The sequence below is a fragment of the Pezoporus occidentalis genome, unplaced genomic scaffold (assembly GCF_034315485.1).
Source record: "Pezoporus occidentalis ecotype Australia unplaced genomic scaffold, CSIRO_AGI_Poc_V1 ctg53, whole genome shotgun sequence".
Lineage (NCBI taxonomy): Eukaryota > Metazoa > Chordata > Aves > Psittaciformes > Psittacidae > Pezoporus > Pezoporus occidentalis.
Window position 1 is genome coordinate 2,665,753 of NW_026915866.1, and position 27,279 is coordinate 2,693,031.

The 27,279-nt window shown below is 41.2% G+C and overlaps 1 long non-coding RNA gene across 1 annotated transcript; it reads right to left on the reverse strand.

Annotated features, from left to right (window-relative positions):
- Positions 1-1,793: 1,793 nt before the first annotated feature.
- On the reverse strand, positions 1,794-26,249 carry LOC134173461 (uncharacterized). The gene is made up of 3 exons (XR_009968267.1): positions 26,135-26,249; positions 25,563-25,665; positions 1,794-1,890 (listed from the first exon to the last, which is right to left on the reverse strand). It is a non-coding gene; the product is annotated as an uncharacterized LOC134173461 (long non-coding RNA).
- Positions 26,250-27,279: the final 1,030 nt, after the last annotated feature.

A 27,279-nucleotide genomic window follows, 5' to 3' on the forward strand; every position in this document is an offset into this window, starting at 1 on the left:
AAAAACATATTTATTTCCAAGCATTATCTGATGAATAGAATATCCAGCACGTTTACAGTGTGGAGTCAACAAAATTCTTACCCTTAAGACTATGATTTTGCCTTGAAATTTCTGAGGCTGCGTGAACACTCCTAAAATTATGAGGAACTCAGTCCTATGGTATTTGCAGGACACCTTACAGCAGAGATCAGTACTATTATACCTGAGTCTCATTCTTAACGCATAAAAAAAGGTAAGTTCGGAGACACATGAATGTATCCTGAGGCTTACAGACATATTCTTCTGCTGTGGAAAAAAAGAACAGAAACTGAAACTGCAGTTCTGCTCATATATTTGTAATTTTCAACAGAAAATTTTAACAGGGATCATCCATCCCTGCTGGGCAATTTCTAAGAAAGAATCTGTGTAATTGTGTGGTTGTTACACCTCTATATTGTATGCGTCTAAATTAAAGTAGGAAAGCCTGAAAGTCATAATCCAAGCCAACTATTAGTCAAACCAGTTGACTGCACTTACTGTAAGTCAGTAATGAGTTCCTGGAAGGAAGGGCCTGGAAAAGATCCAGTCACTTTACACATCTGAGAATGTCACCAGGAAGAGAGGATTCAGATGTACAATGCTATTACAAACAAACATTCGGATCACTCCCAGTGGTTTTTTTTTTATCCCTGCCTTCAACACACGAAGGTGGATAACTTGCAGTGGGAACACAGGGACCACGAGCAGTAACATCTACCTTGCAAATATTTCTGTCAGACACCTGCAGCCTAAGCACTGCAAAGGAAAACCAACATTAAATCATTCTTCAAAATTAAATTTAAAATCAAAGTTAACCCTGCTAGGCATGAGTTGGAATTATTCAGAGAAGATACTGTGCCGTGTTTGGAGGTAACTGGTTTGTTTTACAAATCTTATTGGAAATAAAAAGCTATGCCTGATACATCTAAGACTGTATAAATGTTCCCAGTTTGTGACATGCATATTCTGTTCTGGTCTAAATAATTTAAAATGCTGTATACAGAAAGCCTACAACAAGTAATGCAGAAATATGAGAGTCTGACATTTCACACTTGTCCAGTTACTTGGAGATTTTGATTTCTTGAATGCTCTTCTGGGTTCTTGGGTACTGAATTAATGAAATTAATGAAAGTGCAGAACCTGACCACATTCTGCTCCAGCCTCTAGAATAATATCCTGAAGGAGCTGGGATGGAGGAGCTGGAAACTTTGAGCTGCTCTGAAGGGACAGCACAGGGATGCCCAGGAGACAGACACCCTAGGGGCTCCCTCACTGCTCCACTGACCTTGTTGCTGGCAACAAGAATATTATGGTCCCCTGGAGCAGCTGCTGAGAGAGGGAAATATTTCATTCCAATACATTGTGTTCAGGTGCTCCTAAAATAAAATTTTCCTTGATTTCTGGTTTATAGATTCCTGCTTGAAACAGAAGGAATCAAATTAAAAGAATCAAATAATGTCTCATAAACAGTGGACCCTGGCTGTGCAGCCACATCAGTGTGGTAGTGGTACTGAATAAAAACTGCTTTAGGGATGTTTCCCATTGCTTTTCTGCTGGTGGATAAAGCAATAACATGGATGCTGGGTATAGCTATATTGTAGCTTGCTTTAGTTTCACTAAATAGCATGAGGTAACTGCAGCCTTAACACCTGTGCAAGAAACAACCATGCACAATTTTGCCAATACCAATGAGAACAGGAATATTTAAAACAATGTGTGAATTGGGAGTGATCCATCACTGCTTTCACTCAATGTATTCATTTAAAAACCATTACCTGCAGCAATCTCTAGCAGAGCAAAGAAGGAGGGAGAGCAATGAATTTCCATCAATGACTGCTAGTTTTCCCTTACGAAAAGGCCAATTTGGTAAACCTGTAACAGGGATCAACAACAGGCATGCTGCTTTCCTTGCCTTTTTCTGAATCCTGCTCTACCCTTAAAGACTTTCAGTTTCCTGCTCAGCTGCACCTCAATGAAACTTTGCACCATAGAAGCAAAGGTGACTTGAAATCCTTCCCACCTCCCTGAGCAGCATGCTGTAAACCTGCTGCTGCTGTGGCCCAGCTGGTGGGAACCCTCTTTATCCAAATGATGTCTAAAGTAGCTAAATATTATTTTGCTGCTTAAAGTGCAGCTTCTGAGAATGAGGTCAAGCAAGCACCTGGAGCAGAGTCCCTCCCTCTCCCACCCTGCCTACTATCTGTTTTGCTCTCTGGGCAGCTTGGTGGGCTAGCCTTCATCCCCCTAACCAGCAGCTGTGTAGTGGAGATGCTTTACCAAAGACTGGCAAAGTAGCCCCGCTTTCAGAGAGGAAACAGAGGGACAGTGTGATTTTTGTTTGCTTTCTTCTCCAGCAGCAATGCAAAACACCAGCAGGAAGAACCTGGCTGGCTGCAAAACCACAGCACCAGCTCCTCAAAAGCGCTGATGTGCTGAATGGAGAGTACAAGTCCACTCCTGTGGGTATGCCCAGGCTTCTCCAGAGGTATTTAAGATATATCAGCAGGACTCTTACTGGAAGGCAAGCTTGATCAGTTCAGTGTGCAGAATCACAGTGGGTCAGGGAAGTCCCCGGAGCCACTTAAACTATTCCCTAAGGTGGTGTCAGTGCAGTAAGCAGAGGCAACACATCTATGCACTGAGCCTAAGCAGAGGCCAAGACTGGGCTGCCTCTGAAATCACAAACCCAAATTAAAAACAAAACCAGTGACATATGCAGAATGGCAGTTCTCCTGCATCCAGCTGGATGCTACTGTCCCATTTCCTCTTTAATGGAAAAATGGAGACAGTAAGAAAGAAACCCTGAAAACTCACACCTCAAAGTCTCAAAGTTGAGGCTGACTTAAGAGGCAGAGAGAGAGAGGGAGTAGGAACAGGCCCTACCTGTGAAATGGCTGAAACTGCCCCAATAGACACCATGGTGCTCCATCTCTCCTTATCAGCTGGGAACACTTGCAATCCAAGAAAGGATAGCACACTCTTTCTCTAGTCAACAAGATAAGAGGTTTCCATACTCAGAAAACAGCCTTCCTGATGGGCACTGTGACTGCTTAACTTAAGCACCTGAGACCAATCTGTTCTCTAGAGAATCACAGAATGGTTTGGGTTGGAAGGGACATTAAAGCTCATTTAGTTCCAATACCCCTTCCACAGGCAGGGACACCTTCCATTAGACCAGATTGCTCAAAGCCCCGTCCAACACTTCCAAGGATGTAACAGCCACAGCTTCTCTGGGCTACCTTTTCCAGTGTCTCACCACCCTCATAGTAAAGATTTTCTTCCTAATATCTAACCTAAATCTAACATCTTTACGTTTAAAGCCATTGTCCCTTGTCCTATCATTTTTACACCCTTTATGCCTGAAAGTTTTTTAACAGTACAGTGCCCCCAAACAATACAATTCCATGTACCTGGAGAAGGTGTGCGTTGCAAGAGCCACATGTGACACCATCAGTACTGCTCAGAAACACTGGAGTAAGTGCTACTGGGATGTAACACCCTTGTGACCAGTGAGTGTCCAGACCCCTAAACGAGAGGTTGATTCCAGTGTGAACATCACCCCATTGCCTTTGATGATGATTTCCTCCATATTTCCTTGTAATTTGGAGATGTTATTTTGAGTACTGATACAACAAAATACTAAATGAAATATTCATCTCTAATTGCTTTAGAAAATTAGTTCCATAGGCATCTTTTGGCATGACTTACTAGATCCATTAAAACTCTTGTAAGTATTTGTTTAATTAGATGAATTAGAGGTTAGAATAGAAATTGCAAATGTATCTTTACTCAGCTTTGCTTCACTGTTGGTGCAGATGTCTATGGACTATGATTCATGAATACCTTTCTTGTGGTCAGATTTACTTTTCAGCCCAGAAGTATACTTACATTAAATGAACAACTTTTTAATGCATCTACTCCAGATTTACTAAGAAAAATGAATCCCAGCAGTTCAAGTTACCCTGGCTGTCAGCCTGCAAAATGTTTTTCTCCAAAGCCTTTGCACAGCTTAGAGTGGTCTTTGGGCTTGTTTACTTCATTATGAAAGGCAGAAAGGGAAACTGGTAATACCGCTGTCATATTAAAATGTTTCCTAGAAACAGTTAACATAATTTAAAGAAAACAAATCAAAGGAGACATTGGGTTTTGTATGCTAATCCCTAAGGCAGAAGCTAATAAGCTGGAATTTACAGAACACAAGCATTGAGCCTATGTTTCAACTTGCTTGCTAAATCTTCTTTACTTACTAACATCATGGGATTCAGAAGAGGTTTTAGGTTTGGTTTTGGTTTTTGTTCTGTTTTTTATTTTCAAGAGACTACATAAAATGCTTAAGGGTTCTATTAATAGTTTAATTGAACAACTGGTTCCAATATAATTATAATAGTCTTTGCTAAGAAGTTTGCAATTTGTAATGTTTTGGTGTGTCTTAATTGGTTAGATTCACTCTAATGACTGTACATTACGATGAAGAGGAACCCTTCTCATATTTAAGTGATACATACTATTACAAACAAATCTGTAGTAGTTTGGAAGATTAATTTCAGGAGATTAGCAGTTCAGTTTAAGCGTTCACATTCCTCGCTGGAGATGTTTTGGTCAAACATGAGAACACCTAGTGTATTTTCATGGCCTTTTTACTCTTCAGAATCACATTTCTATGTCCATATTTATTCTGGTGCATTGCCGCTTCAGAACTGATTTTCCTTACATTGATATTCAACAAAAGCTCATGTGAAAACAAATTCACTAGAAAGTGTGCAAACCGACTTAACATTGCAGGAGGGCTTTGAGACCACTGAAGAGCTGTGCTCATATGGAGACCCTCTAAGCAAGCAGTGTGGTCACTCTATAGAGATCCCCTGTTCTGGGCTGGAAGTCATTCCTACAGAACACATGTAAAATGTGAGCAGTTTTTAATCTAGTCCATCTTGAAATATGAACAAAGGCTAGAATGAAATTAACCAGTACCTACCAAACTGTCCTGATGTAGAATATGTCCTGCAGCCTCTGCTACCAAAATGAAATATACAGCGTGTTTTGCCATTAAAGAGAGTTTATTGCTTTGCAGCCCACAAACACATTCTGCTTTGCACTCAATAAACTTGCTGCCTTTTATGATTAACAAAAAAGAGCTTGTTTTCCACTTAAGAAATACGGCTAATCAGTGAGCCCAAAGAGAGACGATTGTAAACTGAAAGGACTGAAGGACTGAAGTCTACTTCTGGAAAAGGGAAATGGAAAGAGCAAGGCAGATTCAGCAGAATCCTTCTGACAACCTCAAACCAAATCTGGCCTTTCATTAACTTTGTCTTCCAGCAAATGTATTATATCATGTCTTTGTCTGAGAGCAACCCACCATTACCAGGTACATTCTGCCGGTCACTGGTGCTGTTGGGCTGCAGCAGAGTATCCCCTTCGACCTTGTTGCAATGGCTGAAGGCAGAAATGACCAGGGTATTGATATGAAGTCTAACTGAACACATAAATTGTAAAGGAAGATTAAAGAACCTTAATATTATACTGTTCTTGTGAATAGGAACTTCAGTTTTAAGGAGAATGAATAACACTGTAAATTGCAGCAGTCTTGTAACTATGAAAAAGTAGGCAAGTATGTTTCATTAAAAATGCTTCTTTTCATGTAAGAACTCACAGTCTGGGCTGTGTCAACATGCTGCCTGCCTAATCGGAGAATAAGAAGAGCTGGTAGCAGTGAGATAAGGTACAAGCCAAGGCAATGTGGATTTTTGTTTCTTTGTTTCTTTTTTTCTCTTAATTGCCTGTCTACCTCAGTTTTTTTTTTTATTCCTAGGCATTAAGCAGCCTCACACTCTTTCTCAGATTTGTAGTAAATAGGATCGTTCATAGGAACTATATAGTTCATAGGAACTATAAAACAACAGGAGATTAATCCAGGCGGCAGAAGGAGTTTCAGCAGACATTCCTCTTGAATATTGAGATATGTTGGACCCAAGAAGTTTTAGAGAGCCATTGGCCCAAAAACCTGTGAACTTTTTTCACCTTATTGCAGATGCAGTCATTGCAGATTGGAAAGGGGAGGGAAAGTGGGCATAAAAACTCGGTAAAGCTCCCACAAGCAGCAGGTACATGGAACATTTTCCTGATCTGCAGGGGAAGACAATTTCTGTGTTGTACGTCTGAGACTCTTACTAATCTGCAAAGCTTTTTTGAGGGAAACAGGACATCACCCGGAGGTCTTTGTGGAATGTTGGAATTGACTTTGCTGGGCTTCGGCTCAGAGTAAGAGGATCCTCACTGTATAGAGTGAATCCAAACATGGAACCAGTTAGACTATGGGAAAAAAATACGGGGGGTGGGAGGGTGGGGTGGGGTGTGGGGGGGTGGGTGGGATGATTAAATTCCAGAAAGCAATTGCTCCTGTCCAGCATATTTTGTCATATTTTCCCATCATCTGGGAACTGTCCAAGAAACCTGACTAGCATAAAAATTAGTTAAGCTCTATTCATTCTATACCTTTTTAATTTCTCTAATTGGTATGTTTGCCTGCCAGAGATACTGCAAATAGTTTCCAAGTTATAGGTACTGTTAGGAAATAAAGGAAAGATTTAGATTGTTTGCAAATTACAGCATCATTTTTCTATAAACTTCAGACTATGCTTTCAGCTCTATGATCTAGTTTCTTTTCTGCATATACCAGCTTGTCAGCAATAAAAAACTAAAATGAAGAATCACAATAATACAAACAGGAGCAACTTCATTCTCAAATGCAATTACAGTGACTCAAAGCTGAAGAGCTGGAGCAAAACAAATTGCATAGTTTAAGTACTAATACTTTTTCACCATTTATACACAAAAAGACGACTTGAGGGGAAAGAAGTTTTGAAACCCCTGTTCAGTCTCCAGCAAACCACTGTCTGGCAAGCTTGTATTTTCTGGTACATTACACAGCCCCAAGTCAGTGGCAGTCCAATTACAGCAGAGATCAGAGAATTCCAGTGGCGACAGAATCAATAGGCAGTGTAAATCTATGTACATGTTCATGTTACATGTTCTTAAATATGAGGTTAAGAAAAGTAACCTTTTTGGTGACCAAAAGGCAAAGGAAACTGCTAAAATACCTGTATTTTCACCTGCAATTTTGCAAAAATATCCTTTATTTAAAATGAACAGAATATTTTTTTTCCCTTGCAACTTAAGCCCAGCTATTGCTAACCCTGCTGTGTCCCTAGTTTTTCTCTCCCAGTATTTTCTTCCTGATAATTTCTGTCAAAGAATTACTGAAGAAAGCAATATGGACACACAAAAAAGTGCCAGAACCAGGTGTTTAGATGAGGATAAGTATGATTTTCTTTCTGTTCCCAAACAGAATGAACTTTCTCAAGCAGATGGAGTGTTAAAAACCCAAATAAATATTTATCATTTGATTACCAAGCAACAGTGGTCATTTTCACCTGTTTTCAGGAGATGTGAGAAACCATTGCTGTCTGTAACACTCACGTGAGTAGTGTAAAATCTGTGAATACCAAAGCACAAGACAGAAATTCAAAAGATAAGACATATATCAGTTTTGGCATACGCAGCTAGTGAATTTTCTCATTCCAAGATAAAAGGAGATGACATCAACATCAGTCCCAAGTGAAATCTTGGTTAAAATCATGAATCAATATTCAACTGATAGACAGTGAAGGATGTAATTAACACCATCAACACAGTTTTATGGAAAAGATTCTTGAGGATTTATGTTTTTCTTAATGGAGAAAACTGCAGATGTGCAGTGTAGGGTACACAGACCTTGCTCAGGTGCTCACTTTAGCTTTGCAGCATGTTCTGATAAAAACTGGCTCATATAAATGGATTTGACTTGACAGGCTGACAGATTTCAAGAACACAATTTTATTAAAGAACCATAATTGACACCACATTGTTTCTAGTGATTTGTTTTTTCATGGAAATATATTAGATCTGATACAACTGAGCTGTTTTCACCAGCGATCCAGAAGTACTTCAAAAAGCTTTGATGATCAAATTGTCAGATGAAAAAAATGGGTAGAATGGAAATATTGAGACAGAGAAGTAGTCATATAGAACAACAGAGACAACCTGAGAAGCTGGGCCTGGCCATGAGATTTTAATAGGTTAGTGCCAAGCCCTGTATCTAGACATACTACAGAACAAACTTAGAAGTTAACAGTCTCCATCTTGGAGCAGCAACCCAGGGAAGGCTCTGCCACAACCTTCAGAAATCCCACCCTGAGGTCCCAGTAGCATAGTGTAACAGAAAAACATGTCCTACGGTAGGAAGAGGAGTGAGTGTATGACAGTGACATTGAGCTAAGTGTTACGAATCCCTTTGCAAAGATTGAAAACGCAGACAAGAGTTTCCACAAAGCCCTGAGAGACAAAGAATACATCTTGCGTTTGAAAGGCTTAAATGAAGACTGAAAAGTGGTGTGATTATAATGTACAAATACTTCCCTGGGGGTACAAGAAGGTCCTGAAGTGCTATTTGATCTAGCAAGGAAAAGTGTAACTTGGATCACCTGATAGAAGATGAAGACATTAAAACTGGGATTAAAATACAACTTTTCATCATGAGAGAGATTAATCACTGAAGGACACTGTGAATGAAAGCAACCGAGTCTCCATCCCTGGATGTCTTCACAACTGGGTGCCTTCAGGTGCACACATGAATGCAGCAGAGCACTAAGCTCCAAAAGTGGCTAATTTGGTGGCATAGCCTGAGCCATAGCCAGGGTAGTACAAGAAAGGCTCTTGCCACTGTCTAGACTTTGAGAAGAGGCCCAAGCTCAGCCCCAGGAGTAGGAACCATCCCTCACACCTGCTGGTGATGGACTAGGGCACAGCTTTGATTTTCCCCCTTGACCTGGACCCTGCCTACAGTTTCCTGCCAGAAGCACTCACTCAGAAAGAGCTTTGGAGAGGAAAGTCCCAGTCCCACGCAGAGTAGGGCTGTGCATGTTCTCCCTGACTGTCAGGTCTTCCACTCCCTGGCACCTAAAAGGAGGAAAAAAATGATGGCCATTTACATGGCAAGTTTAGCCAGACATGGCTCCCTCTGGGACCATCCCTCCTACTCTGGTGGCTCAGGCCCAAGAGGACCTCAAAGCTGCCATTCTACTTTAGGGGCAGGAACACCTTATTATGGCTCCAGTGCTTTATAAACACAGAACAAAAGGCAAAGTCCCTTAGCCTTGGAAATTAAATAGCACAGATGCAATAGATGCAAATTTCTTGGCAAGTGGAAATAAGCATTCCCATATTTCTGTACTATTCACATAGATCTGCTCTAGATGACAATTAAAACAGCACAACAGCTAGCAAATTAAATATGTCAGAAGCACAAGGATAAACACTGCACAGGAAAAAGAGTAAGCACGGCAGCATAAACCCTACTGCACTTCTCAAGGTGAGAAAGAAAAGAGAAGCTGCATGGACACAAAGGCCTCTGAAACAAAGCCCTGCAGTCTGAGCCAGCTGAGGCTGTGTGATTCATGGCATTAATGATCCTGACTTCTGCGGAGATCTGGCATCTTGTGTAAGCATTGCAACAGCCAGCTGGACAAGGATCAGCTCTGGCAGCAACCGCGGCACGTGCTACAGATGGAAATGATTAACGCTGAGGAGGTTCAAGGATTAAATGTGTTTATATTAACCATAACTGCACTGTTTCAGATTTCTGCCCCTCCACTCCCTTGGCTAATACCTCCTTGACAAGGTTTCCCTGTGTTGCTCTCCAGGGGGAGGTGCGGGGGCTAGACATGATCCTGAATAAACAGTGTCTTAGCAAAAGCATAGCAAGAGTCTCCAGGGTCAGCTTTCACTCACAGTGGTTCCAATCCTGGCTCTGGCAGTAAATCAGAGCAATCTAGGCTTGTTCTAGTCTGTAACAAACAGTTAGGACCAATAAGGGACCACTAACCAGCAGAGATTTGACATCTGTATGAAACACTTCCCCATCCCACTCTTATACATGCACCTTCTCCTTAGAGCCCTGCACTAATTTGGGCATGCAGACAGTCTAAGACATGCTAAGGCCCACCTGGCCTAATAAAAAGGACAAACAAAGGGATCAGGCATGAATGTATTTTGCTTTTTCAAGAATTCTGCCTGATAGCGGAAGGCAGCAACAGCCTCTTTCCTCTTCCACAGACAGCCTGCACTGGGAAGATTTGTCTGCAGCATAGGAAGAGATTGGGAAAGCTGCCATCTCTGAAGCACCTAGAGTTTTGCTTTCAGAAATTCAATTTTTGGTCAGCAGTTCTTTGCTAATGCAACAATTCTTGCTGTCGTGTCATGAATACTAGTGAGAGTTTGTAGCCTCTATATATAAGCTGGAGAACAGGAAAAAACCACTGATGCCACCTTATTCTACCAAAAAAGCCTCCAAAAGATAAAGAGATCAGTAATCTCTTTACCCTGGGGAGTAAGAATATTTGTAAATTCATGTTTAATATCTCTTCTTTTGTTTCACAAAAGCTCAAGTTATTATCTACTTCAGGCACATAGAAGAACTTCTGCAGACAGAAGAAGAAAGCTGATGCAACATAAAAAGCATACCATGCAATGCCTCCCAGACACCTAGCTCTAGCCTTAATCCATGTAAGTGAAGTTAGCAGGGGCAGCACTATGTCAGGTTTGCCTGGAATCATGCTTGAAGATGCCTTATACCACCTCTCTTGCCACTTGGGGCAAGCACAATGTTGTGCACTCATTCCTGGGCCAAGACACAGAACACACAAAGACATCATGTCCTCCTGGAGACAGGTGAATGCTGAGCTCCTTGCTTCCAGGTCTCTGCATGAGAACACTGCTCCATACATATGATTATACATGATTCAGCGAAAGCCCCAAATGTAACAGGTTAAAACCAGTGATCAGTTATAAAAATACCAGCCATTTATAGCTCATAATTCCTGAACTTCTGAGCAGATGACAAATCTAATGATATTAATACCAACATCTGATTTTTTCCCTCCGCTGGAATTGACCAGGTTCACCACCACCACCACTCCAAAGCCAAATCCAGGTCTATGCCAGAAATGAAATGTTAGCCAGCCCACTTTTCCATAACTGGGGTATCAACACGTTTTTCACAACCTGAAGTATGAGAAACCTTACCCAGGCAACAGTTACCCAGAGTGTTTGTGTCTGTTGTAGGCAGAGAGCATCAGCACTTGTCGGCAGGTAGGTGACATGCTTTTCCAAGGAAGGCATCACCTAGCTCTCTAGCTCTTTCCTCAGAGACATGCTGAGCATCCGGATTCACCAGAGGGAGACAAAACCCTGAGTTCGTGAAGAAAAGCTCTGCTGCTCTGTTTACATGTGACATTTAATATATTACATAAAACCCACTGAGCCTCAATAAATGAAACCAGGTGATCAGGGACTTACTAAACATTTCCCTTTACTGTGCACACAGACTGGTACAAGGTATTCCTTCCTTTTCCAGTGTTACGATAGAACAGAATTTGGTAATGCAGGTTTGCCTTCAAGCACTGTGAAAAGTATCTGCCATTATCTGATTCCCTATAATAGTGTAGCATCTGGCTATTAAAAAAAGCATCTCTGAAATAAGCAAAACCAGTAAGTAAACACAGGAGTCACTTATCAGTACAATACCCCAAAGGAGATATTGGAAAGCATTTGGGGCAATAAACATGCATTTATGACTGTACAGCACCTAGCACGAGATTTCTGAATCCTGATAAGGCTGAAATACATGCACTCTGCCACCTTCAATATGCCTACAACTATATGCCACCTACAATAACATTATTAACACTAAGAATTCAAACACAAACTCATCTCATTCTGCTATGGAAATTGCTCTGTGCTGCTCAGACACGCAGTGACCACCTCTCCATCCCAGCACATCAAGGCCAGGACCAGGCCACGCAAAAAAATTCCTTTGTCACCCAGTCTCAATCCCAGTCAACCAGAGGCTGGCTTAAGGCCTAAAGCCTGAGGTTTAAAACCCTTCCCAAGCCCTACTGTCACATTTGAGACAATTGCAGCTGGGGTTTTGCTGACAGCTTTACAGGATGCGTCACACAGTGCAACTGCTTTCCCATCTCCCCAGGGGCTCAGGAGAGGCAAGGCCATGCTGCATTTCAAACCAAGCAATCCAGCAGAAAACATCAGCCCACAGTAGAGAAGGGCAGGACAGGAAACCTTCAAACAAGGGCTTTTATGATGCAGCATGGGCAGCCAGCGCAGTTAACACCAAACAACACCCAAATTAGATGTGCTCTTTAGATTTTCCCATGTCCAGTTCCCATCTTCCTTGTCAAGCACCTGCAGGATGGCAGTCGCTTCATGCGAACACCCCTGCTGAGCATAGCTATCCTCAAGCCATACCTATACACCTTCCTAAAGAGCAGCCCATAATTGGGAATGATATAATGGAAATGAGGCTAAAATGAATTATAAAAATAAATAGGATTTCTTTAAAAATGAAAGGAAGAGAGCACTTCTTGGTGAGGCACCGGGAAATACAGGTACATGACTATTTGCACTGATCTTTACCTCCACTAATAGCGTTTTAAATAGCATAATTACTTAAGCATTGGGAAGAAGGAAAATGAAGTAAACAAACAGAAGGTGGGTAAATAGAGTTATTAATCTAAACCCTTTTAAAAGCACAAGCTTTCTGTCTTGAAAAAAACAATGTCCCTTCCATCTCTGGTTTGAAAACTGTAACATACTACACCAAGAAAAACAAGTTAAGGGACAAAAGACAGTTGAAAAATTGTCACTGAAAATGTATATACCAGCCAAGGCAGGGCTGCATCTCTCCAGACTTCCTTTCATCACCCCATTACCATCTGGTAACTTCACATCAGAGCATGAAGCACCATGCCTGAGCCTGCCTATGTATTACTGTCACCCCTTAGGGAAGGTGACAGCTTCCACAGGGTCACAAGTCTTTCCAAGCTTTGTGGCTGACTCTTACTTACTGAGACAGTGGCTCATCCAAAGCCAGCTGAAGCCAAGGGGAATCTTTCCACTACTCTACCCTCCTTTATTTTTTTGTGGATGAATCCAGGCTAACTGTAATGGCCACATCTATTATTCTTAGGAGGAAGTCCTGAGGGACTGCTTTGAGACAGATGTTGTATGTCAGGCAGTCTGAGAATTTCTTCAAATCAGAGTGATTTTTTCATGCATTTAATACAAACTACATTGTAGCAGCTGAGTGTTTTCGGACCTCAGTTGCACTCAAGAAAAAGATGGTGGAGTACGGTTAAAAGATAATACGATTTTGTGCAGGATAAGCCAAAACTCACAGTGGGATTTTGCTTTAGAAAACTGAAACAGAAATCTGAGAGCAAGGGCAATTGTCTCGTCATTATGTTTCCAAGGATTTCCTTAGAAGAAAATCTTGTCTCAATAGGGTGGAAGAAAGAATGATTTATTTTCACAGCACACAGTGTCTTGGGCTATGAAGCCCTTCCATCTTCATTCTGTCCCCACCACTTCACCAACAGCACCAGAGAGAGGGGAGTAGCTGAATTGCGGTGGTGGAGATGTCTACAGTTCAGCACTCCAGATGACAGGCAGTCTTCCTTTCTTTTTGTGCAGTTTTATTCTCAGTGCTACTTTTCTCAAGGTACTGTCAGACTAAGGCAAACACTACAGAGCTGTAAGGCAGAGGAATGAGAAGGCTTTGGAGGGACAATCTTTTGAATAAGATGGAGATCAGGCAGAAAATAAGAGGCACATTTAACTGAAGCCTGAGTTATGCAGCAATACAAAGACAGAAAAACAATTCCAAAAATATTCTAATTTTTGAGGATTAGGCATTGAAATCTTTTCATGTGTTTCGGTATATAGTCCTAAATGTTTTGTTAATGGGATTTCTAAATGTTGCTTATTTCTACATAATTCTCCAGCCCCTCAGAAACTGTTAGCCATTAGCTCCTCAGCAATTCCTGAGATTTTAATGGGATTTCTTTATAAAGTCAACCTTTCGACTAACTGCAGAGTCTTCTGCCACTTGAGCTGACAAGATAACTGAAAGTAGTCACAGATCCCCTGCCTCTGTGGATCACAGAAGGAACATAATTGAACAATTTGTGGATAAACTTAAAGAAGGGTGATGGAGAGAGGCCCAGGAGGTGATGGTGCTACTTCAGAAAGGCAATGAGCTGAAGGTGGCAGAAATGCTTTTGCTTTCCTTTCCCTACAAAGCAGTCTATCTCCTGAGAGCATGCTTGCTTTCGTCTGCTGACAGAAACCTGCATCAACAATTTCTCATGGGATCATCTTCCCTGCAGTCCTTCTGCTGTGCTTGTACCCAAGAGATCTCTTCTGGTCTGTGTTTGTGCTGTTCCATTCTCACAGCTACTAGAAACTTCCTTGTGTGTCACAGGAGTTATTCCCCAGCAGACTGATTAATTTTTCATACATGAAAGATTCTGGTGGTTTTTAAGGCATTTTATTTTTTGTGTTCCCATGTTCTTGTGCTGATTTTCCCTCAAAATTATGGCTGAGAATATTATTCTGTCATTTTTCTGTCACAATACATCAGGTCTTTCCACCAAAGTCATTGCTGCAATATATAAATCCTAGGCACTACACTGCCTTTTGACATACTGTATCCATCACTGCTTGAAGACACATTTCTGAGGTGGATTCCAATTTCAGCATGAGGAAGCAGTGAAGGTATTACTCCACCTTTAAACATGCACATTTGGGCATAGGCAGCCCTATGTGAAACAGTGGTTTTTAAAAGCCCCACTCTTCTTTCTGGAATGCCCTGGTCAGCATTGGTTGACCCAAAACACATGCAGACCAAAGGTGCAGGCTGATCATACAGAGATTTAGAGGGTAGAGAGTAGGAAAACACATGCATAAACAGCATTTACACACCAAATCCCAGTCTTGCTCTGGGAGCAAGCCAAGAGCTGTGCTGGCCCCAGGTGAGCAGCTTGATTTTAAAAACACATTCCTAATGAATTAAGTCCATCTCCATTCATATCCCTATAATGGTTTGTACTTTGCTTTCCCCGTGGACAGTACACAAATACATTAATATTTATTTAAATTCCAGAGGTTATGGGAATTTTTCAGTAAATAAAAACCAAACCAAAAGCCCTACATAGCACAAGAAACCCAGATTTTACAAATAGAAAACATTACCAAAACTGGCATGAGAAAAACAGGATTATCAAAAACAACATGTCATTTTCCATTTAAAAACACCACCATCAATAAAACTAGTTCGCCCTGCCTGCGAGCTCTCTCAGAGCTTGACTCTGTCATTTCACATCAACCTTGGAGTTGTGACTAAAATGGTAAAAGAAGATTGAAGAGTTACCTGAAGTAAACTAGACTAATTGCAGTACGAAGCCTAGGGGTATCTAAACACCACAGGCTCCTTTGAAAAATCCCATGCTATATTAGAAGAGTGGCAGGCAAGTCTGCTTCTCATTTTATTGCTCTGAATTGTCTAAGTATTTAAAGGTCATTGACTAGGAATAATTTTTACCCAGGACCTAACAATCAAGTACCCTTTGGTGGCAATTATTGAGCACACAGCAAAATATCATTCTTGTTAATGAGAATACACTGAATCATAAGATAACAAGCAGTGACTGTGACTGTATTAAACCCAGTCTGAATTAATATACGTGTATTTGCAGATTGCAATGTACAGCTGTTTCTCAGCATGAGAACTGCACTGTATTGCAACACGTGTATTGCAGTGACTGCAGCATTTTCTTGAAAGTGTTACTCATAAGGATATATATATTTCCCATAGTTTCACACAATAGATTTGCAGCCTACAGATATTTGACATTCCATTTAAATTATATATCTAAAAACCATATCTTTAGTTAAAATAGAGTTCTGTTCAATAGACATGGAAATGTAATTTGTTTATGTGGACAGGGAAGTCTGTAATTTAAGCCCTCTTTAATCTATCAAATCAGTGTGTAAGGGCCTTGGTATAACATAAAGAAATGCTTAACAATCACAAAAGACTTATTTCCCTACAAAAACTTGGGCACATCCAAAATAATTAAAGCTGTGCATCATGAACAAACTGTTGAGAAATGATATAATCCTGACAAAAATACAAAAAAAAAAAAAGAGGAAAAAAGCTAACAGTGGAATTCATGTTTTTAAAAGAAAAGAGAGGAAAAGAATTCCTTTCCCACCTACTATTCCACCCATTTCAATTGACTAAGAGCTCTCTCATGGAAAACAACACTGGAGAAAAACAGATCCAGAGTGATGAAAAGATGAAATACCAAGCCACCAAGACAGAACACTGTATGAGCTAAAGGGAGAAGTGGGAGCACCATGCCAATGCTTTGTGCTGCAGGCTGTACTCGACACAGGCTTTGCCTGGAAAGCTGACTTACCATTTATACTTGATAAGGGTAACCCCATCATTCTCTGTTTCTAATATTTTCAGGATGCTGCACAGGTTGGAAATGTAATACAGTAACTGGTAGCTTGTGAAAGGGCTGTAAACCTAGGCTGAAGGGATAAAAGACATTTGTTTCCATCTTTTCTAAACTGAATTCCAGCGAAAGCGCTGCTGGAGGATAGTGAGAAATCTGCATTGTATTGACAAGCCAACAGCCAGAATTGAGTTTTTTTACTGACCTGGAACCTAGTTTGAACCCAAGTCACCAAATGCTCTATCATCAAATTTTCAATTGTGCAGGCATTAAAAGTAGGTTTTTTTTTTTTTATTACAACTTTCCAGCTCTCTGCACCCACTCCAAATAGAAATAAACTCATTAGTCAAAACTGGAAACAGTGATAAGCATGTATAAAGGGAGAGGAGAACAACAGTACACCCATAAAAAGAATCTGTCTTCCAAACAGAGAAATAAAACACTCAGGAAGAAATAATGAATTCTACAGAAGCAATGAGAAAACAGAGATAATTAAAAACAAAACCAAAACTCTTTACCATGATGATGCCCATGTAATAGCTTCCCTAAAGGAAAACAAAGGAACTATATTTTGAATATCCATGTATGGGGGAAGAAAGATGTATTTCTCTTGGCTCCAGAAATAAGTGACAAATGGTTGGTTGTTTGGTAGGGGTTTTTTTGTTTGTTTGTTTGTTCCTGCCCCCTCCCCCCCTTTTAATTGAGATGAGCACCAAAGAGACTTGACCTCAGCTCCCATAACATGAGAAACGTTCTGGTATTATTGATCGCCAGTCACTAAAGAACTGCCACAGACCTGTATGGTCCTTCAGCAGTTTCTTTTCCAGACAGACTGAAAAGCGTAAGGACTTTCAAATAATTTGGGTCTGTGCAGAAGGATTGTTGCAGTTTTGTGGAAACTGCTTTTATCGAATGTTACTTTTGCAGACCAGGTAATGCCTTTTATAACACCAAGATCAGGTATAAGCATCTGGTCAGCTGAGAGGTGAACACCTTATACCAGGGTAGATAAATGGATGACAAAACCTGCTTGTTTGCAATGAGTAGAACACTGAGCACCACAAATGACCTCCATCCCACGTGGCCTGAGCCCATGAGCTCTCAGCAAAGCACCCAGCAGAGGCAGGGTCACTTCTACCTTCACTGCGCAGCAGATTCTGACTGCGCTGCCCAGCCTTCGGGTAAGATGGTGTGGTGATTTTTCTAGATAGGGAAATGTCTGCCTTGTCTCTCTGTTCATCTAAGACAGTATCAATTTCTGTTTTATTACTACTTTCCTACAAGTGCTTTTAAGGAAACATCATTGCCTGGCCCACGCAGCAGTTTTCTCTCACCCTGCACTTCTACAGCTCCTGCACCACACGAGCTCCAATACTCATTACTCACCTCGTAAATTCCCCTCCAGTGATAAAACTGTATGTAGTGCAGAAACTGAGCCACCTATTTTGAGAGCTAAAATACAACTATCAATAGTTACACCTTTCTTCCCTCCCATTGGGAATATTTTCCAATTGCCAGGGCTCATGTGGGGTTTTTTCTGCAGTTACAAAAGCTTTTCAGGAATATCACACCATAACTGATGTGCTAGCAGACTGAATCCATCCCCTGGCCCTGTGGGCAGTGCTTGACAGATCTAAGCCTGCCTCTCCAGAAACCCTTCCAGCTGGATCGATGCAGGCAAACTCACCCCAACATCCTGCCACTTCCCAGTGAAAACCAGAAAGGCAGCTGAAAGCACAGGCTGCAGATGTAACTAGCGCTGTAGGGATGCAAAAGATCCCATTTCAAGGCTAATCTAAAAACCCCACCGTGCTGTGCATAGAAATCTGCTAGTGCTTTACAAGCAGGAGGCTTCCCGAGGTGATTTCAGACAGTATATAACCATGTGTGCCAGGGTGCATTTAAAGATTGCTTCCTTTTCCTTTACATTCTATGATTGTTCATAGCACACCTAAGACTTAAATACTGCGCACACAAGGCCTCTGGTGGGAAGCAAAGCCTTTGCAGATAAAACAGCTTAAGCCAACAGTTTCCTTTCCTGAAAGCCTCATCTGAACCACCAGCTGTGTCTGCCAGAGGTAGTGTTGCCTTAAATCCCTTTCCAGACAGTAAGGTGAGGTTGGCAACAAGACACATCTTTGAACAAGGCTCTCGGAGCCTCTGTCATGCCCTTGGCCTTTTCTGTTGTGCTCATTTCCGTAACTGTTCATGTCACTGAAATTAAATGTCCCAAACCTACTTTCTGTAGAATCTTTACCAGGCTTCATCTTTGTCCTTTTCCTTGCTCTCTCCACAACACAACTGATGAGCAAGTCCCTGGAAGTCCCACCTGTCCCCAGCACCAGCACTAAGCTGTCCCCTTGCTTGGGGAAAAGGCATTTGTCTTCCGCATTTGTCCTCTGCATTTGTCCCAAATACTGCATTTGTCCTCTAAGAAACATGACTTATTAAGATTCTCAGCACATCTGAGAATTACTTAATCCTATATATTATCTTTAATTAACGTCTGCAAGACGTCAACCTAAACCTTAAGGTTTTGGATGCTGCCCAGAGCAGGCTGGCTGACAGTTTTCACAATTTCCACATTTTCTTCACATTTTGACCAAATTGTTGAGGAAAGAAGAGATGAGAGGAGAAAGACAGGAGGGAAGGAAGGAGTGGAAGAGGAGGGGAGGGGAGAGAGGGATAAAAACAACAAAGGCTCTTTAGGAAATCTTCAGACTCTAAAAGAAACACTTCTTACGAGTTCGGCAATGCTTCCCAGCTTAAGATACCTACTTGAAACCTCTTAAAATTAATGCAGATTACAACAAAAGCTGTTTCTCTCTGGTAAGAACACCTATAAAACAGTTTACTTGTTTGAATCACCTCGGCCTTTATAAAGAATTTTTCTGATGGCGACAGAGGAGACAACAAATCTACCTCCCCCAGACAAACTACTAAAGCTAGCAGATGAACAACAAATTCAAACACAACCCATTCTTTCTCTCTTGGAAAGATTTGATCAAGTTTCTCAATATCATGTCTGCATCTGTAGGCACGGAATTGAATATATACCATTTTATTGTGCTGTTTTTCCTTTTCTTTGAGGAACAATGCAGGGATGAGGAAGCATCACACATGAAAGTATTGCACAGTCCTTGTCAATATTCAAATATTATTTCATACTGTTTTCTTGGCAACTCCTGCTGAGATTCAGGAACAGTTTGCACATAGGATTGCTAATTAAGCTCAGTCTCATTCTTCAGACTCCCCCCAGCCCACAATATAAAATATAGTTGAACTTTGGATTTAGAAGACTGACTAGTCATGTAAGTTACCTATTGTTCATCTATGGAGAAGGCAGCACTTACCTGCAGTTTCTAAAAGAGGATTCCTGCCTTTCCCCCTTTGCACAGCTCTGTTTCAAGACAGAAGGACTATTCTGTAGACTGCAGGATAAACAAAGCTTCTAATTCACGCAGTCCCAAATTACACAGCCTTCAGTCCCAAGGAAAGCACCAAGAGGTTTCAAAGGAGTCCTTTAGGAGTACTGTTTACCACCAGGAGGTAAAGGATGCTTGGCCTAGTATTTATAGTATGCAGCTGTGCGTAAAGGTACCTTAAAGTGCTGCCTTAATCTAACTTTTCATATCTTGGCACTGAGCAAATGCCCTTAAGTCCAAGGAAATTGATGATAAGACAGATCTGTTCTTGAAAAAACTTACACAGCATAAATATCTTCTCACAGACCAGGCAGTTATATGCCTCCAGGCTGTATTTTACAGTCCAAAAATACTTGCTGTTAACATTCATTCCCTACTAACAATATCAAGGCATCTCAAGACATAAGAAAAGCACTGCTACATCCTCACACATTTACCAATTTTCAGGTTTAGGGTCTTTTTTCAAAAGCTTTTGTAGATAAGAACAGAGAGTTCCAAGTGAGGAAATATTTCTGTGCAGCCTTTAAGAAGAGCACATCTGGAACAGAGGGGGAGAAATGCAAACCTCTAATAGATCGGTTGCATGTCAGAATCTGTCAGCAACGTGACTCATTCTGTCCTCATTTCTACTGTAATAAATTATTGCTTCTCTAGGCTTGAATTTTCTCGCTTGCTGTTGTGCTACAGCACTGCATGAAATAACCCAGCAATGAGCACAGAACCACAGGAGTGCCACATGCAGTTAATTATTAGCAATATGATTTTGGCAAAGGATGGAGAATAGTGGTGCAAAGTACGAATAAAGAAATATAAGGCAAATAAACAAGCAGCAGCAGGTGAATCAGAAACAAATGGCATGGCATAATTGCAGTACACTATTTTACACTGAGTCATCAGCTTGAGTCCAGCCTGGTTTTTTTAATGTTATTGTCATTAAGCAGCCACTCATTTTCCTCTGTCTAAACATGGTCTTTGAGATGGAAGATCCAGATTTTCAAGCACAGGGAGCCTGCCTACCAGCAAGTAAGGGCAGGAAAATAAGTGGAGTATCTCTCTGTCTCTGTTCACTTCTTCAAAGCAGGCCTTTCTCTTTCACATTTCTGTTTTCTTTGCTCAGCTTCACTACCATCCTCTCTGCATCCTCTCCTTTCTCCCAGCCTTTAGGTGCAAAATCTAAAAGTGATTTCCTAGAAGACAAAGCTTGATGCTGTGAAGATTCTGAATGATAGAGCTCCCCCAAACACCTGAGATCACCTTGAGCTTCAAGGTGGGTAAGAAATGAATCCAGGAGTGCATTAATAGGGATGGAAAAAGAAAAGAGGCTTCTGGTGTGAAAAGGACTCAGCAGAAGACTTGCCTCACTGTGCTTTTCTGCAGGAGTTTTCCCTGAGATTGGAGGAGGAAGAACTGGCATTTCCCCACACCCATTTTCCTTGGGGACTTGCTACTGGGTGTATTCCTTGCTGAAAAAAAAAGAAATTTAAAACTCATATTCAAACCCCAAATCAGCTCCTGCCTCAAACCCCTGTGTCTTCTTTAAACTGACTGTTGAGGTAGTCCAGTGCAAGTGTGATGTGGAAGATGCTCACTGAAAGTCAAGACCTGATGGAAGAAATACAGATTCACTAACATGAAATAAGATATATTGGGTACAGAATTAATGACCGTTTTTAAAGCTGCTTAAACAGAACACACTTGTTTTCTTCCATTCTAGCGGATGTGCCTGTAATTCAGATGGGAAACAGCAACTGACAAAAGGATCATGACTTCTAATCAATAGCAATTTAAAAATCAAGAGCAGTCTCTGTGGTGTGACTGTCTGTAAGTACTGGGCAAGCTGCAAAAACAAGAACCACCTCACAAATAAAAGGGCAAACCAAGATAAATCCTACTAGTCATCTCCATCACACTGGCTTGTGTCTTGGCATCTCTACAGCTAAAAATGTATGACCTCAGATTTCTAAAAGTATCCACAAAATTTAGATACAAAGCTGTATTGTTTTAGGTGGCAGCACAGTAACCCTGGCTTCCTGGAAACATACTCGGACACAAGGTTGTACCTGTCTGTCACCCTGAGACTTGTATTTCTGTGTCCGCCAGTAAATGACCTGAAGCCTTGACCTGGAAACTCCCAGGTTTCATCAAGCTCTCTGGCTGTACCAGACACTTCAGGCTGCACATGTGGCAAAGAACGAGTAAATGGGGAGCAGGCGAAGCAGCAGTCAGGCAGGAATGAGCAAGCACTGCAGTTCAGTTGCACTGCTTTGCCTGCATAGAGGCTGGTATTTATACCATTTTTTCATTAGATAACTGAAACACCAACAATGCGCTATCATTTGGTGAATTGTTTGTTCAAAAAATCTCACATTGAAACCGATTGTCCGCTCCTCAGCTCCTTGTCTGATGGCCTGAATGGTAAATAGTGTTTAAGAAAAAACAGACATGTTGGTGCTACAAATGAGATGAGAGTTTTAAGTCTTTATTAAGAAGAACCTATTCAAAACCAGCAAATAAATGATGACATATGAATAATATTCTTGGTAGGGTTTTTAAAGTATGTTCAACCCTGGCCCTGAAAGATGATGCTGGTTTTCAAGATACCCCACAAGAAGGCTAGTCTCAGAAGATGGGAGGGGTCATTCATCCAAAGTAATAGCAATGATAAATCTACAGACCAGAATTTGTTGGGGTAAGAGGATAGGCCTAGGGTATTTCCATCCAGATAGTAATGCAGACACTTTTAAGACAGTTTCTTATTCTGAGGTAGAAATACTGGAAAGATATTAGTAGACTATGTAGTGCTAGAAATAACATGAAAAATCTAACAAATTTCCATCCATATTTAAATCCCCCACAGGATAGAATTAATATTGCCAAAATCTCATTTAGCAGATTAAAAAAAAGGAAGTTGTAAAGTCATTTTGGAAATACAAGTGTGGATTTTGTTTCTGTTTTGAAACCTTCCAGCTTTATAAACTTAAACTGTACTGTAAAAGGCAGTATTGCCCCAGCTCTTTTATTTTAAAGGATTGACCTGCAGGGCCAGTAGAGCCACACTAATTTTCAGTACTTTGCCAACAGAGAACTAACAGTGATAGTCTGGCATCATTTGTGACTTTTCTGCCCTATTCTCATGCCACTATAGAGACAAACTTCTAATTAACAGCCAAAAGCAATAGACAAGACTTTAAAGACAGTCTGACTGTCTACTTAGTTCATAATTGTGCATTTATATAATGCCTTATGCCCTGGGTGCAGAAAGGCTTGGGCTAACAGAGAATGAGATTATTGGTCCTCACACAAAGCACCTGTGCCACCGGCAGCCCTCTGCCTTGCATCTCTGCTTGGTGTCTCCAGCGCTGGTATGAGACTACGTTTTTCATCAGTACCACATCAGCAGAGAAGCAAATACCTGCCAGAGTGCTCTTATTCATCTGTTCAAGAGGCAAGGCATGACTGTACCACTTTGGAGGGGAAACGCTTGGCCCTGACCTTGCAGTGACATTCTAACAAAGCGAGGAGCACACCGAGTGCTGGCTTATCTTGCTACTTGATGCTCAGTTGCCAACAGTACTCTACCGTTTACCCGCTCTTTCGTCAGAAAACACAGGAACATTGCATCAGAGGGTCAGTACTCAATCCCGAGCAGGTCAGTCTACAAGCTATATTTTTTCAAATTGATTCTGAAAACCAATCTCCCTCACCCTCAAGCATATGCAATTTGTGGCAAATGAGGGACTGATGGCATTTAAAATGAAAGCATTTCAGAGCCTTTCCCTGCAATGTTGTTTGTTTATTTGCATGGCACTAGGGATATGCCAGATGTTCTAAAAAGTCACCAAAACCTCATCTCCCTTCAGCTTTGTAAATAGCAGCTAATCCATTTACACTCCTTGTCAGGTTTGTTTCTTCAGCCTGGTATTTTAAAGCTCCTGGCTCAATCATGTCATGGGCCTGAGGATGCTTTCCTAGCACAGACAATAAATAATAATAACTGAAGCACCTGGGATTTCAGGGATATATAACTACTGTGAAAGTGAGATCTGAAACAGGCTGCAGACCTGTCCAGAGAATTTACAGTCTCATCAGAAAACACAGAAATGACACCAGCGAGCTGGCTGATAAATGATACATGACAGTCACAAATACTGATTTTCCTACAAACAATACTATTAAAAATAGCCCTGGAAGTACACCACTGTGTGAACCTGGGTGAATGCCAATAGGAAAGTGATAGGTCCCTCTGTGCTTCAGCAAGCTTTTCTCAAGCGATCAAGAAAAGCCTTGCACACCCACAAAAATCGTAGCAAGTTACTTTTGGAGATGGTAAATCTGATATGCATCAGCAAAGAGAGAGGAAGAAATCTGAATCCTGGATGTTCTCAATGACAGGAGGAAGGAATGGCTTCTATTAGGATTTGTGAATAGCAAAGTAATGTGCAAAGTGGGATTCAAAAGCAACAGCAAGGTGACCACAGTCTCCTCTCTGGAGAGGAAATCAGATTGACAAGCATGAAAATAAACTATTTGGGTTGCTATGAGCAGATTAATTAAATCTGGAACTCTGAGCTCTGCCTTTTAATTGTCCCTATAGTTAAAAATGGATTTTGCTTCCCTGGTTCCTGTTCCTGGATCACTTATTCCAAGGTTCCCTCTCAGCTTTGCAAACCCAAACTCACTACACTGTTACATGTAACTAGAATCACTGTTGAAGAAGGATAATTACAGAGAAGCTACCACAAGCCTGGTTTCCATTTTCTAGTTCTGTTGCGCTATTTCTTTTCAGATGGCCAAGCTATCCACTTGTTATCTAGTAATGTACCCACAAAAATGAACATGTTCATAACCATTTAGTTTGGAAATAACATAAATGGAAGAGAATAAAAAAAAGCAGAGATGGCTTTTCCCCCCCCCTCCAATGTCAGTGCATCTCCAATTGTTTTGACCCTGCACTTTCTGTACGTCATGTCTCTAAAGAGATTCCACTGGGAATTAGGGATGCGCAAGGTTATGACCTGATAGTCAACACATCTTTGGCTTTGTAACTGAACACTGTAAGATCAGCAGAAAGACAAGAACAAAAGTTAAAAAGAGAAAACAGGCTATTCTTCAGCGAGAGTGTTTTGGGAACAGAGTCAGAACCATTCTTGTTTGTGAGTGAAATTCTCTACAGATCTTGGAATAAAAATGGCTAAGAAGGATGCTCTCCAATTCCTAACACTTGGGTACAACACTGCCAGAGCTCAAGCTAGGGTGTTGCTGCCCCAATCAATAAACACAGAGCTGATCAGAATAAGTTACAGCTCTCCTCTAGCCCGAGCGTCATTTCAGTAGGGATCTGGGTCTTGAGGTCAGCATGTGGCTTTGGCATGGCACGAGGCCGGGGAAGATGGGCACACATTAATCTTCAGGTACCTCAGCTGCAAACTCATCTGTAAATCAGTGATATCCACTCAAACATTCATATTTTTTATACAATGAGAAAGCTTGGGGGGGAGGGGGGATTTTACATCTAACTGACCCCATTCTTTTGCTTTCAGTTTAATTATGAAGTTGGAAGAAAAAAACTGCTGTTGCCTTTTTTTCACCAGTAGAACTTTAAGTGGGATATTAAAAAAAAAAACCTGCAACTGTAGTAGTGTTTCCTTTCTTTAAAAGTCATACTTCTATAAATAGTATGGCTTAGTCACTTTAGCAGTAATACCTGCATGACACAGAAGAGCCTGCAATCTTGTTCTTTTACAGTTTCCAGCTCGGTTGTCTTGATCTTGTGCTGTGTTTCCTAAAGTTAAGATAGCCATTCAGCCCTGGTAAAAAGACAAAAACATGTGACAGGAGAAGACAGAGGGAAAGAAATGTCGAACTACAAATTCATTTCTAGTTCTTTATCTTCTTCTGCCATATTATGTCCGTATTAGTCAGGGGCATCAGATTAGCTTCAGAATTAGCAGTAATAACATTTCTCAGATCTGTGGGCTATCTACAAGTACAGTACAGTTCTGTTTTACAATTGGGGTCATAAATTCAGCTGGGGCAGGAACCACACCAACATAAACAATTAACAGAATTTGAATTAAAGTCTGCCTCTGTATTTTACACTACCAAAGGATTTCCTTGATGTGCTTCAATGTTGTAGGATCTGTACTTGTCCACTGATTTCATTTCCTAATGGCAAGCCTGCATGCCCGCCACAAACACAAGACCAGAAGGCACAGCCCTACATTGGGCACACTGCTTCTGCAGGTACTGAAGAAACAGCAAAGGCATACTTCTCACCTCTAAGAAGCATCTGGTTTTTGCAAACGTACAGCCACACATTATTCCTTTCCTTCCCAGTTTCCACAATGAGATAAAAGTCAATCTCACTCTGAATTCAGCACCTTCTCTGAAAAGTACACCCCTGTCAGCCAGGTGTAGGTAGAGCTGGTTCAGACAGTGGTGGGAGCTGTGCAGACACAGACACATCATTTTAAGCAATGCAAAAATTCTTTGCTGTTGAGTAAATTCAGACTTTATTTTCCATGGATGCACTTGTGTTCCGTGTAATGAGAAGGCTGTCAGGAACTCAAACAACAATTTACGAAGAGGTGAAGTAGCCTGCAGGGGCTGAGAGCTGAACTCTGCTGCAACGCCACCCATACTTGTTCAGATTTCAAAAGGGTCTCCAGAGGCAACACACTTGACTCATGAACCTCCTGTATTATCCTCACACTCCCGTTTCAGTAATTTCTAGGGTCCTGTTGTACTAGGGAGTGAAGAGTCATGGAATAGCCAATGATCTTTTCTCCAGCAACCTTGTAATATATAAGACAGGATAAAGTTATTAAAGAGAGAAAACAGATGGGCGATTTGCCAACATGTTAAATGCTCTTTCTCCCCAAAGTGCACTCCTCTCATTGCCAATTCTCTTCTTTCAGGTCTACCCACCCTCCTGAGGGAGCATGTTTTTGCTTCCATTTCCTCTAGACTGACTTAACCAGCTAACATCCTCCTGGAGCTGACTTGCTGTCAAGCTGCTTGAGTGAGAGCTGCTCTGCAAACACTCATCTATACAGGTGGATATTCAAGCTCAGGGTAATTCCCTCGATTTAAGCAGCATAGCTTATCTCTTTGTGAGAGACAGACTGCCCTGAGTTAACATGATTGTTTACATGATGCTCTGCAGTTCACTGTAGAGCAGCTGACACAAGGAGCTTGCTCACAGTTACATAGGAGCTAAAGTCCCACTGACAAGGGCTCAGAAAAAACACACTGTTCCTAGGAGTAGAAGGCCAACCACACATAATAAAGGTTTGCAAGAAGCCCATTGTGCAACTAGGCAATGCCAGAGTTTCTGGGTAGGGTCCTTTTATTATCACACTCAGTCAAGTAGAACTGGCACTATGACAGGTGCTTCTGAAAGAGCACTAAACGCTACCCAG